General features: G+C 34.7%; 1 protein-coding gene across 2 annotated transcripts in view; it reads right to left on the reverse strand.

The window, feature by feature from the left end:
• The window catches only part of LOC113066065 (transcriptional activator GLI3), a 302,707-nt gene extending 292,604 nt beyond the window's left edge, over positions 1-10,103 (reverse strand). For both annotated transcript variants that reach the window (XR_003279117.1, XM_026237669.1), the window contains exon 1: positions 9,722-10,103. The gene's annotated coding sequence lies outside the window, so the exon portion shown is untranslated. The remainder of the gene's footprint in view (positions 1-9,721) is intronic.
• Between the last annotated feature and the right edge of the window lie 519 nt (positions 10,104-10,622).

Below are 10,622 nucleotides of genomic sequence, written 5' to 3' on the forward strand. Positions count from 1 at the left end.
GTTAAGAACCATTGAAGAACCTTTACTCTTTACTTTTAAGTACAAATAAAAAGCAAACACAAACATCTGAACATTCACTATGAGAACACATCTGTGTTATCATGCTCATTGCAACCATCCATAAATCACAGACTAATAAATTTATCATAGAATGCAAAACATCTATGCAGTTATAGAAACCCATTAATCCTGACTATCTCTTACAAACATGCATAAAAACCGATGTTTCCACACATACTTTGACAATCAAGTTAGAGACTCACTCACAATCATTAACACATTAACCTTATCTTACACAAGTAATTTCACTGATCTGATTGTGCGCGCATGTGTGTGTGTGAGTGTAAAAATAGGGACAGGTCTCAGGAAGTTAATGAGTTTACATGGCTTGTTGAGTATCCAAGACGCACTTTACATTGATCTCCTTTTGGCGCAAGACAAATCACTCCTGCTCGACTTCAATCTTGACCTCTTACTCTCTAATCATATGAACATAGTCTCAATACAAACGGCATTTACATATGCCACTTCCAGGAATGCCTAGCGTATAAACAGCAGGCAAATTTTATTCGACATTTAAGCTTTTGCTCCTTCTTCAGATGGATATGCTGTGTAAAGGAATACAATATTTGATTCATTTTATTATAACTATGCATTTTTCTTTTAAATACTACAATTCTTTTTTTTTTTCAAATTCTTTTCACTTTTCTAAAATGTATTTTTATTTTATGTTTTATTTGATATAATTTTATTTTATTTTTTAAACAAAAATTAGAAATTGGTTTTAAACAACTGCAGTTTTGAATCAAAAGAACATGCTGTAAAAAACTTTTACGCTTTTTCCTAGAACAGTCTTAATGCTGACACACAGTGCAACTTGTACTGAACCCAAAATGTTTCTTTAAAAAGACTTTTAAATTAAATGTTCGCTCCTGGTGGAATGACCTCCCCAACTCAGTCCAAGCAGCTGAGTCCTTAGCCATCTTCAAGAATCGGCTTAAAACACATCTCTTCCATCTTTATTTGACCCTCTAACTTTAACACTCACTATTCTAATTCTATTCTTAAAAAAAATCAAAATACCTTTCTAATCTTTTTGTATTCTATTTTCTTTTCATTTATTATGCAATTGTATATGTGTGTGTGTGTGTGTGTGTGTGTGGGGGGGGTATGTGTAAAGAAAGACCTCTAACTAGCTTGCTCTATTCTTTTTTTTATTCTGTTTTCTTTTTATTTATCATATTATTTAAAATCCCATGCTACGTGTACTGTGTTAACCTAACTGAGACTTGTTATAGCACTTAAATATCATTGCTCTTTTTGTTGTTTTTGATTGCTTCCAATGTCTTCATCTGTAAGTTGCTTTGGATAAAAGCGTCTGCTAAATGAATAAATGTAAATGTAAATGTAAAAGGGGCAGAAGGTTAATTGCAGTTACACAACACATTTTAAAAACAGACACACCAATAGCCATTACAAATATTTATTTGGGCTGCGTGAACCACATCAAGCTTTCATTGCTAATTTTTATTTTACAAGCAATTATAAAGAATAAAAAAATAAAAACCTTGAAAGATTAATAATTGCAAACATGAATCTGCAAGACATTTTATCATCTGTGAAGTGTCTATCTTCTCGAAAGGATGAGATCCTTCGAGGGGGATGTTGTTGGGATATGTTGGAGAGATTTTAGCCGGGTTCAGTAGAGTCATTCATAATAAGACTTTTGCACAAAAAGCCAACCAACATAATTATAAAAACTCATTAGCCCCCTTTGTATGTGGAAGAACACCGGAATACAGGGCAGGACACATGATGAAGGGCACACATACATTTTCTGACATATGAGCTTTTTTTTTAAGCCTTTTTGAGAGGACATATTCAAACCTATTAAAATAATATCAGTATGCCTGTGCCAGGTATACCATTGCCCAAGTAAAATGCCAGTGCACATACTGAAATATAGTTCAGTCTGAAACTTTCACATGAGAATCTGCAGTGTTCTGCTCGCATGCAATTTATATGCATGAAGTAACTCTCACAAGTGGGCAGACATACATACATTATTTTTCTCCTCACCACATTTTCTCTGAAACAAAAAAAAACAACTTCCACCAGCGTCCACATCATGAGTCTCCCATGAAAAAAAAAGGTATATGGTGAACATCCCTCACTCAAAAAAAAAAACAAATTTTTTTAGGATTAAATGTGTGACGAGAGGGTGGGGCAGAGAGCCGTGGGAATGGAGTGAGGCCGGTGGTGTGAGATTGATACCTGTGCCACTCACTGGTCTCAAGTCCCACAGAGGAGCTCCGGAAGGATAAAATAGGGCGTTACGACAGTGAAGGACGAGAGAGGACCAGGCCTGGGTTTTATTTTGTGTTTTGGTTTTGTTTGTGCATGGCAGTCGTCCGCGAGGGGCTGTCGTGCTGTTTTGTGTTTATTTTATTATTAAAGTTTCATTTAAATGTTCGCCGGTTCACACCTCCTTCTTCCCGACTTACAAACAGTGTTACAAAATAATACATATACAACGAATTAAAAGAATACATATGTATAATATGTATAGATGATGATATATGAAGACAAATAAACGCACATATATTTATATTTAAAATATATATTTTATATATTAAATATATATTACAATATTTATTTTATACTGTATCATCAAATTTATATGTTTATATATATATATATATATATATATATATATATATATATATATATATAATAATTATTTATTATTATATTTATTAATAAACAATGTTCATTTAAATACATATCAATAAAAAATTTAATAAGGAATTATATTCATTAATGTAATTAATATGCATTTATGATAAGATTCAACAATAGCAAATTAAAAGTTTGTGTGTCAAATTGGGAATCTGAGGAGACTATCTTTATCAACAACAGAGGACTCCAAAGACTCCCTTCTCTACCTCCCATCTCCTCATCTCCACTCCACACACACACACACACACACACACACACACACACACACACATACATATATATATATATATATATATATATATATATATATATATATATATATATATATATATATATAAATTACATTCAGTTTCACCATGTCACAAATGCAGTGTGTCAACTTCCCAAACGTATGTCATGCTAACTACCCACATACAAAAAGACCAGCATCAAACATTTGGATATTTTAGAATTATCATTCACAACAAAGCACATCAAATGGACTAACATACCCTACCACACATCTGTCCCACCCAATTTATGTTTTCCTCTCTTTCTGTTCCTCACATGGTCGACAGCCCGGTCAAGTTCATGTCTAAAGCACTCTTTTGTCATAGTAACTAAGTCACAGTATGCAAACCCAATTCCCCATTCATAAACCAGTCTGGTTGCCTGGGGCCCCAAGTCTTTTTCTCTGTGAGCAGTAAGTAATATCCTGGCTCTTCTCAGACAATGACTTCAGCAAGTAGCTGCCAAACTACAGGGCAGCATGAGAGTGGGAGCACTCTTGAGCACCTTTGACAAATGGAACCTTTCGCTCTAAACCACGGCTGCTGGAAGAGCCTTTACGATGGCACATGGCACACTCACTGTCTGCCGAAAGCAGTCAGCAACCTAAATAGGACTGTGTGTATGTGTGTACCTATAGTTGTAAGTGTGACTGAATAATAAAATTCATAGAAAAGTGTAACCTTGTCCTCCTACAAGGGAAATATGTATTTCCCAAGCATGCTGAGCCCTACTGATAAAAACAGCTTCCTCAAGTGATATGGCAAGAGCTTTTCTGCTCATGTGCACATTTATCCTGCTTTTTCTCTCTAAATGTTTCCTCTATTAGGGGAGGGCAGTATGAGCAAAATGTTATGATATTACATATACACTAACACAAAACAATAAAAGCATGTTTTTGGATAATTCAGTGAATTAAAATATAGCAGTTATTTTTGTTCAGAATTTTGATTATTTTAAGTAGACGGACACAAACTAAATATTTTTCATGATAATATTCCAAACAAAACTACAATTAAAAAAAAAAAATAATAATAATATCAGGCCAAGATATTTCACTTGCATTATTTTAGCACAACAACACGCAATGTTGCTTGGCAACAATAGCAACTAAAAAAAAAAAAAAAAGAAGAAGAAGAAACATGCACTGTATTGTCAAATTACATTGCATTTTTTCTTTTTTTGTTTCTCATGTGTAAATAAAATAGCTACAGTATAAACGGAACAAAAAAAAATCTCATCTTGTTGACACTTCTACAGTCCCACAGCACATTGTCAAATCACCCAACATTATCTTCTGTTCCATCTCCTCTCTTGACCCTCGGAGAGTTTGTGTGTCATATTGGGAATCTGAGGAGACTATCTTTATCAACAACAGAGGACTCCAAAGACTCCCTTCTCTACCTCCCATCTCCTCCCCTCCACTCAAAAATCTCCTTGAGGGGTGTAGTGTGTAAAACTTTTACCTCCACCCCCTCCCTTTATCTTTGCTTGAAAGGAACTAGTCTTTGTTCAGAGAGAGGGACCCCTCCAATAGCCCCTCTCTTCCCTTCAAAGCTCCCTGTGGAGTATGGTTAAAACAAAGACCCCAACTCATACACCCCCCGCTCCCCCAACACACACACACACGACTCTTTCGCGCTCCTTCTCACTTCATCTATACCCCGGCTATAAAACCAGCACACTTTGCATGAGAAAACGCGATTAGTCTTTACATGCTATGATGACAATGGAGTAGTCTTTCAGGCATGCCTGAAATTTGCTCATATAGTTAAGTCTCCTCTATTGTTTTTGTAAATAGGGTTATTATTTATCTCAGGGACTGGGATAGCAAGGTCTTTGACATTTACTATTAAAGTACACAGAAGGAACAGACAAGAGTGCAAAACACGTGATAAAGAACAGGCAAATGGGAGTTAGAGGAGTTAAATTTGGTGATTTATAGAGAACACATGCCGGCACTTTTTACATATCGATCTGATATTCAGCTATTCCCTTGACTTTGTTTCCCTTACCTAGGGGTAAAATGTTTATTCACTAAAATGTGGATGATTAAAACACTTAAATTAATAAATAAACAAATAAAAATCATTTCCCGTTTATTGTTTTACCTTTTTATTTATATTTCTTAATTTAATTATGTATTTGTAAATATTTGTAGAATGTTATTTTAACTACATACTTTATATGTAACAGTATACTTTAATATAACATATTTTATGTGAAAGAATGTGGAATGCTCTAAAATCTTAAATATCCTTTTTAAAATTGTAATAGTTTATCTTTATTTTTTTTTATTAGATTGTCTCTTTATTTATTATTAATTTGTTTGTTTGTTTGTTTGTTTGTTTATGAAATGTTTAAAATTTGTAAGATGTATCCTTTAGAACAATCGAAAATATTGACAGAATGAAAGATCAGTAAAGGGGGGGGGGGGGCTGTTATTCTTGATTTCCTTTTGGTTATAATATAGATGCCTGTAACTCTAATGACCAGCAGCGCAGATAAAAAGACACATCAATCACAAATAGGGAGTAGGCTATCTGTTATTTATGTGTGTGCATATGCAGTGTTTTTATATTTGTTTCGAAAATACCTTACATCAAAACCAACATAACACACTCATTCACACACAACTACTCCATCACAAGTCCTTAACACACCCTGCCACCAAACTGGGAAGTACTTAATTCTCTTGTTGGCAAACTTTACAAAGGTTTACAGACATTTTTTTTTTCAACCAGAACAGTGAATAGAAGGGGAAAACCAAGTAGCCACCTACTTGAGAATTTTTTTTAATACAAAATAAATAAACCTTAGCACTAACAATGACACACATACATCTATGTGAGAAGCACCCTGTCTAAAAATACTATTATGAATTTCTGTGGTAGTTCATATTGGTTTATGCTGTTTAGCAGGCATACTTGTTTGGAGTTAAAGGACTATCTTAACATTTTATAAAGTTAATGTCTTGTATATAATTTCTTGAAAAAACATTAAAAAAGGTAAATGGCCAGGCTAATTGGCAGGTCAAATTTGAGTTTCCAGCAGCCAGCCCCACCAGTGTAAACAAACTGTCACTTTTATACTTTGGTACAAACCTGCTCATTTCCTGTGACTGTAGGCTGTATGTGAATGAATTAGTATACTCACAATTTACGACTGTGTGGTACAATCAAAAGAAGGGACAAACACAAGTCAAAATTAATAGAAAAAATAATTACAAAAAAGGCTCTGATATGTAAAGTTACTTCTGAGAAAGGTCCTGGTGTGATATTTTGTACATTATACAATAAAATCCACACATTTCCTTCATCCATGTGTGGCATAAATGTCCAAACATTTTTGGGGCCACTGTATATATAAAAAAAGAAAAAAAGACAGTGAAGACAGAATGTGAAAGGAGATAAATCAAAAGGAAAGACAGAAAGGGCAACAGAAAGAAGGAAGGGATCGTCCTGACATAGAGGCAGATCTGAGGCATGCCCTGAAGGGATAACTGGGCCTAGGGATTAGAAGGGGGTGAAGAAAAGGAGAGAGAGCTTGAGAGCAAGCTATAGTACAAAGCTATAGTGACCCCCTCCACTGAGACACAAACATGGGCAAACACTTCTGACAAACACTCAATTTCTCATCTGACGCGCCCCACAGCTGGAGAGCATTGCTTCTTTTTCTCAATTACTCACTTTTACTCATTTCCCTTTCCTCTTTTTCACTCTTTGTGTCCTTTTCATTAGATATCAAACATATCAAAGTTGAGGATTATCAAAGTAAGAGGTTTCAGTTGGAAGTCCTGATTTGTTGACAGGAATTAGTGGAAGCAGAGCGCCACAGCACCACACAATAAAGGTTTCTGGGCAATTTCAAATCAGGGGCTGCTTGTTTGGGTCAGAAATGCTAAACACTGCAAGATGCATTGGATATAAAATAATAAAAATAATAATAATAATTCAATAAAACAACAGTCTGAAAACAGAACTGGGAGTCTGATTTTTGATTAAATGCCATATGCGCAAAAGGCCTAGTAGTCACCTTCATGCACTACAAATCTATCATAACAAATCACTCACAAATCACCACAAGCCATCACATGATAAAAAGCTCACAAGAGGAGTTCTAGGATTGCAACCTACAATTGGCTGTGCAGAGACACACACATTTCTCATCCATTTGTTATTTATTGGTTTGGACATTAAGTAGAGTGCTATTCAAATCCAAATTAGCATCTCAATGCCCGCTGTTAGTCATCTCATCCCCATATGCACTTAAAGACAGGTAGAACTTCTTTGGGATGCTACAGCACCCTGAGAGTGAAGGGTATGGGCATCCCATTCCAATTGCAGGCCTAATCGGAGGGTTTTATGCATTTACGTTGGATGGAAGGAGGGGGTGGAATGAGGATAATCGCATGTCATCTCCGCTTGTTCATATTATCTGGTGACATAGTGTGTTCAGTATGGTGGAAGAGAAAAAGCGGAGGATGGCAAAAGTGACCTGCTAAACTTCTGTTCTGCAATACAGCCATGCATATACGTAGTGTGATAAACTGTTTGGTGAGTGACTCTGAATTGAATACTGAAATGAACCGGTGGCAGTGGTGGTGGATATTTTATGGTGCAAGCAAGTGTTTTTCACAAAATTAAACCTGTTTGATCAAAGCATTGCAAATGAGTTTTACTTCAACACATTTATGGAATTTTTCTTTTTTTTTTTTTTTTTAAGGATGATGTTATAAACAATAAATATATACTGCATGCTGAACAAATGTAACATAAGTATTTAAATTCAGGTTACTTGCAAAGCCCAATGTAGAACATCTAGCATATCACTTATTTTAAACAATTTATATCCTTTTTAAAGCTAAACCAACAATGTACAAATTTGTTCCCGAAAGGCAAGATAGAAACCAGAGATAAACACAGACTCAAAAAAATGTTTTATCACACGAGGTATATCTTATCAGAGAACTCCTTATCATCACAGAGCTTAAATTTAACAGTTCAAATGAATGTTTATTTCATAACAACATAAACTAAAGGCAGAAAAAAATGCATAAATCTATGTTATGGATGTTCAGTTTTAGAGATTAAAAGTCAAATATTCCTTTTATCATGTGTTGACACATAGCATGCAAATTCATAGGTCATCGGATAAAAACTGACATATTACAAAGAATATAACAAATTATTAATTCAGTTTAACTGTATGAGAAAATTACACACACGTGGCACGTAGAATTTAATGTGCGCTGAATAAAGCCCTGCGTTCATAGCTATAATACAGATTTCAATATAGGCAATTCACTTGGAAAAGATTCTCGTAAAATGGATTGAAAAAGCAAATGCAGTAAATAAATACAATAAAAATAGGAAATAAAAGTAAAGCAAGCCTCAAAAATACAATATTATAGGCAGAACTATCAAACCCCGTTTACTTTTATTGATCCTATTAATGAGTGCTTCTTATTAAAATGCGTCTTATATATATATATATATATATATAGGCTATACTGAAATGTGAATTTTGAATTTAAATATAAGATTCTATGTTTTCAGTTAGCGCCCAGCTGTCAGAAGGGGTTTGGCGGGACACGGTTGTTCAGAAGTCGCCGAGCTGTGAGTCTGTTCTGGGCTTCGGTGTGTTAAAAGTTTGGAAAAGTTTAAACCAAACAGCTTATCTACACACATTCAAATGTAAATGGCGTTCATTTACACTAATAAAATCTGTTAATACGCACTAGGCTATTATAATAAAAAAAGAGAGTCAGATGCAATTATTTAACTTAGGCTATCAGTTTTCCCCTTACGGAGAGACGGCAACGGACAAAATTGGTAATAATTACAAAATATTAAAAATGTTTCCACCATTATCATAACATTTTTGTTTCCATCTATTAAACTGTCACAATCATTTATACTCGATGTTAACAGTTTTCTTAAACAGTGATTGAATTCAAAGTGGGTGGGAAAAGTGCAATGAGTACAGTATCACTGCAGGCTGTAACTTCGATTTTGCTTGCAAAAAACGTCAGTTTGCAATGTTCTATATTCAATTATACGTAGGCTACACTTACTAAATAGTTAAAATATGTTTAATATTCGCGCATAATTGTTTTGAAATGTTCACTACGTCTGTTAGTATATTAGTTTTAAAAAAGGTGGAGGAGAAAAATATATGACAAACATCCATTCGTTTTAATTCCTATGCGCAAGACTTAATATATATATTTTTTTAAGATCTTGAAACTATGCTAAGGGAAAGCACTGCAATATGATGAGGGACCCCCAATTATACTGCTGGACTGTTTCCAAGAAAAACACAAGCATTTGGAAATATTTAAACTTTCGCAAGGAGACACAGCTTTGAAATACAAATAAGTATCACTTTAACAGGCATAAAACATTCGGACACTTTCAAAAGATTTTAACAAACCCGATAGAGCCCATATTATAGGGCGAGTTTGACAATAGAGCCTAAAGTTTGCAAAACAGCTCTGCTGAACTTTCTGTGAAGCAGAATGCTCAGCCCAACGCTGCCTATAAACGCTATTTTAACGCGTTAGTTCTGGTGATTTCATTTAATATTTTTACAACAGACAGGCAGTACCTATCGAATTTCACGTCTTACACGACTCTTCCCCCCTCTTTTTCTGTTTGCAAAACTTTTGTGGAACCAAAGAGTCTCTGAAAAACTACACATTTCTTGCACTTACTCGTTCAGTTGCGAAACTTTTCTGTCCTCTCCTCAGACTTCCTCTCGACGCTAGTTGCAGACAGAGGCTCTTAACTTCTTTACTTTAAACTCCAAAATTGCTCTGCCGACTTTTCTTTTTCCCTTGTCTTCTCTTTTTGTTCTACGTGCGATTGGCAGGGGCAGTCCAGCACATAATTAGCGCCCGGTCTTTGGCTACATACCTGAAGCCTAAACACAAAACTCGTCAATTCATAAATGTTTATTGCGGTAAAGACTGTAAATGAAGAGTTTCTCGGGTAAAGAAGATTTTAAGTGTGGAGCTCCAGCTGCCCTTTCCCTGTGCCTGACTCCTCCCTTCCGGAGTGCAGACACTGCCTCCCCTTTTTTTCCTTCTGCCCCCTTTTCCCTCTTTCTCTCCTTGCCTTATACCAGCGCTCCTTCCTGAGACGGTGCAGTCACGTTTTACTAGGAAAAACGAAACTGTCTCTTTAGAACAGGTTGTTGTGTGCTTGTTTATGCTAATATGTAAGTAACTTCTAACTTTTTTTTTTTTTTTTTGGTACACAAAATGTGTAACACTGACAGTATTGGATGCATAACTTACATTAATTATGGACGTGAACTTTGGAAGAGCAAGAATGGGTATAAAAATAAAAACAAAATCTCAATAAAAATGGGTAGAAAAAAGTTTAAGATGGTTCTGAAACTACAAGCACAAATTTAAATAAAAAAAGTGTCTACTGAAAAATAAATGAATAAAAACTTAAAATGTTAATTTAACAACATGACTAAAACATTAAGCAATTAATATAATATGTTAGGATTTCATTTGGAAAAAAGAAATCCTGTTATGCACATTTATTTTCTAAAGATTCATAATGATTATACAAGATGAATAAATAAGATTCACCTGATTATAA

This window comes from Carassius auratus, chromosome 49 (genome assembly GCF_003368295.1).
Source record: "Carassius auratus strain Wakin chromosome 49, ASM336829v1, whole genome shotgun sequence".
In the NCBI taxonomy this organism is placed as follows: Eukaryota; Metazoa; Chordata; class Actinopteri; order Cypriniformes; family Cyprinidae; genus Carassius; species Carassius auratus.